Here is a 6,906-nt window from a genome sequence, read left to right as displayed (position 1 = left end):
TTTCAGGGGTTCTAGGACTGTTCTGCAGACAGAGGATGAATTAATGAAGAGACTGGCAATGTATCTTGTGGCCTTGCTAAGCCTTGTCTCCCCAGGAACTAAGATTGCTGAGGACTTGCCTCTGTCAAGATGAAGAAAAGACCTCCATTTGGGTATCAAGTGTTGTGCTTAAACTTGTTGTAACTCTGGGGTAGATTCAATTGTGATCCAGGGGTGGGGAACTTTTGACCTTTTTGTGTTCTGTGGTTGAACAAATGAATGTACTTTACTTAGATTGGAAACTAATCTCCATTTGAGAAGAGGGGCTTTGTGGTGGACTAAATGAAGGTACAGCCTAGGGGTGGAGTAGTATTTAGAACAGGGACTTTGTAATTGATTGAATGAATGGAAGGTCCTGGGGTGGGGTAGTACTTGGAGATTATTTAATCCCACTTAGTAAATGCTGTATTTTGAATGATGTCATATTTTGATCTTCTCTGTTCTTAATTTGTCACTGAACAAAATGGAGAGCACCTATGCTGGTATTCTGAACCTTGGGAAGTTGCCTTTGCTTGGCATTACATTACAATCAGTTTTTTTACTTTTTAAATTTTTAAATTTTATTTATTTTTACTTTCAACATTCGTTTATACAAGATTTTGAGTTACAATTTGTCTCCCTGTCTTTCAAACTACCCCCCACCCCCAAATAGCAAGCCTACTGAATATCCCTTCCCCCAATATGTTCTCTCTTATATCCTCTCCCATCACCCCCCTAACTTCGTAGTAGGGCAAGATGGGTTTCTATACCTCAGCATCTGTATATCTTATTTCCCAGTTGCATGTAAAAAACAAATTTTTAAACATTTGTTTTTAAAACTTTGAGTTCCTGGGGGCGGCCAGGTAGCACAGTGAGTAAGAGCACCGGCTCCAGTGTTGAGAAGACCTGGAGATCGAATCCTGGGCTCAGACACTTAGCACCCACCCAGAAACACCTGGCCGTGTAACCTTGAGCAAGTTACTTAACCCCAATTGCTTAGGGGAGGCCAGGTGGCTCAGCGAGTAAGAGCACCGGCTTCAGTGTCGGGATGACCTGGATCAAATCTGGGCTCAAATACTCAGCACCACACCCAGAAATAACTGGCTGTGTAACCTTGAGCAAGTTACTTAACCCCAATTGCTTTAAAAAAAAATAAAACTTTGAGTTCCAGATTTTTTCCTTTCTTCCCTCCTCACCTACCCCCCACTGGGAAGATAAGCAATTCAATATAGGTGGTTCATGTGTAGTTACCCAAATCATTTCCATAGTAGTTATATTGTGAAAGATTAACTATATTTCCCTCCATCCTATCCTGCTCCCCACTTATCCTATTTTCTCCTTTGACCCTGTCCCTTTTCAAAAATGTTTGCTTCTAACTACCCTCTCCCCTAATCTGCCCTCCCTTCTATCATCCTCCCTCTTATCCCCTGCCCCCCTATTTTCCTGTGGGGTAAGATACCCAACTGAGTGTGTATATTATTCCCTCCTTAAGCCAAATTCAACAAGAATCAGGTTGTCCCATTCCCTTTCACCTTCCTGTTCTTCCCCTCCATTGTAACAGTTTTCTCTTGCATCTTTTATATGAGATAATTTACCCTAATCTATCTCTCCCTTTCTCTTTCTCCCAATGAATTCCTCTCTCATCCCTTAATTTTATTTTTTTTAATATCATCCCTTCATATTCAACTCGTCCTGTTCCCTCTGTCTATGTATACATGAACATACATATGATTACACTCACATACATATTTATATACATGTACACCCTCCTATACATATATATTCCCTTCAACAATCCTCATACTAAGAGAAGTCTTATGAGTTACAATTATTATTTTTCCATGCAGGAATGTAGATATTTTAACTTCAGTAAGTTACTTATGATGTCTTTTTCCTGTTTACCTTCTCATGCTTCTCTTGCTTCTTGTATCTGATAGTCAAATTTTCTGTTCAGCTATGGTTTTTTCATCAAGAATGCTTGAAAATCCTATGTTTCACTGAATGACCATAATTTTCCATGTAGCATTATACTCAGTTTTGCTGGGTAGTTAGCTCCTTTGACCTCCAGAATATCATATTCCAAGGCCTTTGATCCCTTAATGTAGAAGCTGCTAAGTCTTGTGTTATCCTGATTGTATTCCCACAATACTCACATTGTTTCTTCCTGACTGCTTACAATATTTTCTCCTTGACCTGGGAATTCTGGGATTTGGCTATAATATTCCTAGGAGTTTTCTTTTGGGGATCTTTTTCAAGAGGTGATTAGTGAATTCTTTCAATTTCTATTTTGCCCTCTGGTTCTAGAATATCAGGGCAATTTGGGTTGAGAATTTCTTGAAAGATGGTGTCTAGCCTCTTTTTTTGATCATGGCTTTCAGGTAGTCCAATAATTGTAAAATTATCTCTCCTAGATCTATTTTCCAATTTTTCCAATGATATATTTCACATTGCCTTCTATTTTTTCATTTGTTTGGATCTGTTTTATAGTATCTTGATTTCTCATAATGTCATTAGCTTCCAATTGCTCCAATATAATTTTGAAGGAGTTATTCTCTTCAGTGAGTTTTTGAAATTCTTTTTCCGGCTGGCAAATTCGGCTTTTTAAGGCATTCTTCTCCTCATTGGCTTATTGGGCCTCTTTTTCCACTTGAGTTAGTCTATTTTTTAGGGTGTTACTTTCTTTGGTGTATTTTTGGGTCTCCTTTGGCAGGCTGTTGACTTGCTTTTCATGATTTTCTTGCATCATTTTCATTTCTCTTTTCAATTTTTCCTCCACTTCTTGATTTTCAAAATCTTTCTTGAACTGCTGCATGGCCTGTAACCAGTTCATATTTTTCTTGGAGGCTTTTGATGCAGGAGTTCTGGCTTTGCTGTCTTCCTCCCACTCCATGCCTTGATCCTTTTTGTCCCCAAAAAGGATTCTATGATCTGTTTGTGCTTCCGTTGCTTGCTCATATTGCCAACCAATTATTTGACTTTTGAGCTCTTTGTCATGGTAGAACTCTGTTTCCAGAATGGAGAGAGCTATGTCCCAAATCACTGGGATTTTCACAGCTGCCAGAGCTATTAGGAGGGTACCCTCTCTACAACCCCCACGAGCTCTGGCTCTTTGGTTACACACCCCAGGACCACCACCCAAGACTGCGATCCAGATCCAAGCAGGTTAAAGCAAGAGTGATTACCCTCTTAATGGTCGCTTGGTCCCCCTACGATTTGCAGGTCAGGAGCTCTGGAAGCAGCCACAGCAGCTCCACCTCTTGCCCTGGGGGCAGGGGCCAGACTGTGCTCTTCAGTCCCCCTCATGTTCCAGCAGAGTTCTGCACTGACCTTTTACTTTGTCTTTGGTGTTTATGGGTTAAGAAGTCTGGAAACTGCCACAGCTACTGCTGATTCACTCTCCTGAAGTCTGCTCTGGCCTCTGCTGGTCAGGGCAACCCTGGGGCCAGAACTGTAGGGCTCATGCAGGACTGCGCTGGGTTCCCAGCCTGATGCAATAGACCCTTCCTGTCCACCTGCCAGGCTTCCTTCAGCGAGAGATTTGTTTCTCTCTGTCACTTTGTGGGCTCTGTAGCTCTAAAGTTTGTTTAGAGTCATTTTTAACATGTATTAGAAGTGATTAGAGAGGGAGCCCACACCAAGTTTGTTACCCACATTTACCTCAGTTTTATCTTCTATAAAATGAGGATAATAAGATCTCCTCCCTCCCAACATTTGTAGTGAGGATGAAATGCGATAATACTTGTAAAGCCCTTTGAAAATGTTAAAGCACTATTTAAATGCCAATTATTGTTGTTCTCTCTCCTTTGACTATCTATCTATTGGGAAATCTCCTCTCCCTTTCAAAGACCAAGTCCTAGGGTCTGATCCAGGTGTATGGACAGATCGTAGATCAGTCAACTCCAGTCAATGTGGTATTAGGGGCAAGGTGAGTTTCATGCTTTATCAAGGAATCAATCTTTTTTTTGTTAACTCAATACTATTTTATTTTTTTTCCCAATTATATGTAAAGATAGCTTTCAACATTCATTTTTGTAAGATTTTGAGTTCTAAATTTTTCTCCCTCCCTCCTTTCCCTCCCCCCTACCCAAGATAGCAAGCAATCTGATATAGGTTATACATGTACAATCATGTTAAACATATTTCCATATTAGTCAAGTTGTGAAAGAAGAATCAGGACAAAAGGGAAAAAGCACAAGAAAGAAAAAACAAAAACAAAAAAGTGAAAATAGTATGTTTCCATCTGCATTCAGACTCCATAGTTCTTTCTCTGGATGTGGATAGCATTTTCCATGACGAGTCTCTTGGAATTGTCTTGGATCATTGCACCACTTCGAAGAGCCAAGTCTATTAAAGTTGATCATCACACAACATTGCTGCTGTGTACAATGTTCTGTTTCTATTCACTTCACTCAGCATCATTTCATGTCTTTCCAGATTTTTCTGAAATCTACCTGCTCATCACTTTTTATAGCACAATATTCCATTACAGTATTACATTATTCCAGTATTCCATTACATTTATATATGGCAACATAGTCAGCCATTCCCCAATTGATGAATATTCCTTCAATTTCCAATTCTTTGACACCACAAAAAGAACTGCTATAAATGTTTTTGTATGTATGGGTTCTTTCCCCTTTTTATGATCTCTTTGGGATACAGACCTAGTAGTAATATTGCTGGGTCAGAGGGTATGTACAGTTTTATTACCCTTTGGGCATAGTTCCAAACTGCACTCTAAAATGGTTGGATCAGCTCACAACTCTACCAACAATGCATTAGTGTTCCAATTTTCCCATATCTTCTCTAGCATTTATCATTTTTCTTTTCTGTCAGACTAGCCAATCTGATAGGTATGGGGTGGTATCTCAGAGTTGTTTTCATTTGCATTTCTCTTATCAATAGTGATTTAGAGCATTTTTTCATATGATTATAAATAGCTTTAATTTCTTCATCCAAAAACTGCCTATCCATATCTCAAGGAGTCAATCTTGAAAAATAAATTATTTCTCTTTTCTTCCCCAGTGGGATTCTAATCAGAACTTTTGCCTTTTTCACTGAAAAATCAAAGGCAAAACAGAACAAAGAACAAAGGCCTCATGGAACAGTCATGCTAGGCCTCAGGACAATGCCTGAAGGATACTCACTACTTGTAAAATGAGGAAGTACAGATGATGTCTAAAGGCCCTTCCAGCTCTAATACTCTCATTCTGATTATATGAAAGAGATCACATGGGCTAGCAGCTGCCCCAGTTAATAGGAGGGGGGGAAGTAGCTTCCTCCCCATGCCCTTCCATGCCTTGGTGCTGAAGTCAGGGAGAGATCCATAAGGAGGGAGCTCCCCTCTCACAGAGTTCATTTTGTTCTAAATTTACAATGTGTGCTTGACTATCCATTCTGATCTCCCCAGTTCACTTCTGAAGCCTGGGAGTCTAAAGAACATTCCTGGGGACCAGTAGGAGTGGGAGAGATGGGGAGGTGAAGGGAGAGGGAAGGAGTCAGGGCTACTGCTGGGCAGGGACCCCTTTCCTATGTAATTGGGAGATTCTGTTCAAGTTATTGCTTGTTCTTTGATTCCTGGGGTTGAGGTAGGAGGGATGATCTACCAAGCACTTCCCTTTCTTGGCCCAGCTCTGGCTCCCAGCTCTCTTCTTCATCTCCCTGATCACAACACTCTTCTATGTAGAGATGCAGTGAGTGGAGGGATCCCAGAAAACTGGAGTTGATGGGAACAAGGTCCAAATAGGAGGAGGACAGGCAGGGGCAGCTGAGAGCCTTGCCCCCTTGTAACAATAACAACTTGCATTTCTGTTGTTCATTAAGATTTACAAAAGCCTTTCCTCATAATAACTCTGTGAGTAGGGCAAAGCAAGGGTTATGCTAGTACCTGTGAGAGTATCTTCAATTTGTCCTAATAATAATAATAATAATAGTTAGCATTTATATAATGGACTTTACAGATATTACCTTATTTGAGACAGCAACTCTGAGAGGCAGGTGCTATTATTTAAAGATAGGGAAACTGAGGCAGATAGTAGTTAAGTGACTCTCCCAAGGTCATAGGGTTAGTAAGTTTCTGAGGTGGGATTGAAGCTCAAGTCTCGTAGGTTCCACACCCAGAGCTCTCTCAACTGCACTGCCCATCGGCCTTGTCTTGGTTGTTGTAGCGGGTGTCCCTAAAGTCTGGACACATAGGAAATCTCATTAACTGCATATTTTCAAGAAATGAAATGAATGAAATTTTCAACAACATTTTATTTAATTAACATAAATGAGATTTCATAGGAAGACATAGGAGACACATAGAAAATCTCATTAATTAATTAATTTAATCTCATTAATATGGAAAATAGTCCCCAATAGCTAATGAAAGCTTTAATTCCATATGAAATTGTCATGGCTAAAATTTATGCTAATTAAATAAAATGTTGTTGAAAATTTCATTCATTTCATTTCTTGAAAATATGTATAGTTGGGGCAGCTAGGTGGTGCAGTGAGTAGAGCGCTAGCCCTGGAGTCAGGAGGACCCGAGTTCAAATCCGACCTCAGAGATTTAACACTTACTAGCTGTGTGACTTTGGGCAAGTCACTTAACCCTAATTGCCCTTCCTTCCACCCTCCAAAAAGCTAATAATAATAATAATAATACATAGTTAATGAGATTTCCTATGTGTCCAGACTTTAGGGACTCCTTTGTACATAGTACCGTGTTTCCCTGATAATAAGACCTATCCCAAAAATAAACCCTCCCCTTACTGTGTAAGATTCCTCTTAAATAAGCCCTCCCCCCAAAATAAGCCCTATTGAGATTGCTACTGTAGTGAAGGTGATCCCCTGCGCTACACGCTACATTACGGTACCCTCTGTATGCACCGTCCCCCCCCCCAT

The sequence above is a fragment of the Petaurus breviceps genome, unplaced genomic scaffold (assembly GCF_028583685.1).
Source record: "Petaurus breviceps papuanus isolate PSGF00001 unplaced genomic scaffold, PetGlider_PUasm1.0 90847, whole genome shotgun sequence".
Classification (NCBI taxonomy): Eukaryota; Metazoa; Chordata; class Mammalia; order Diprotodontia; family Petauridae; genus Petaurus; species Petaurus breviceps.
The sequence above is the reverse complement of the archived record's forward strand: the minus strand, read 5'-3'. Positions refer to the sequence as shown.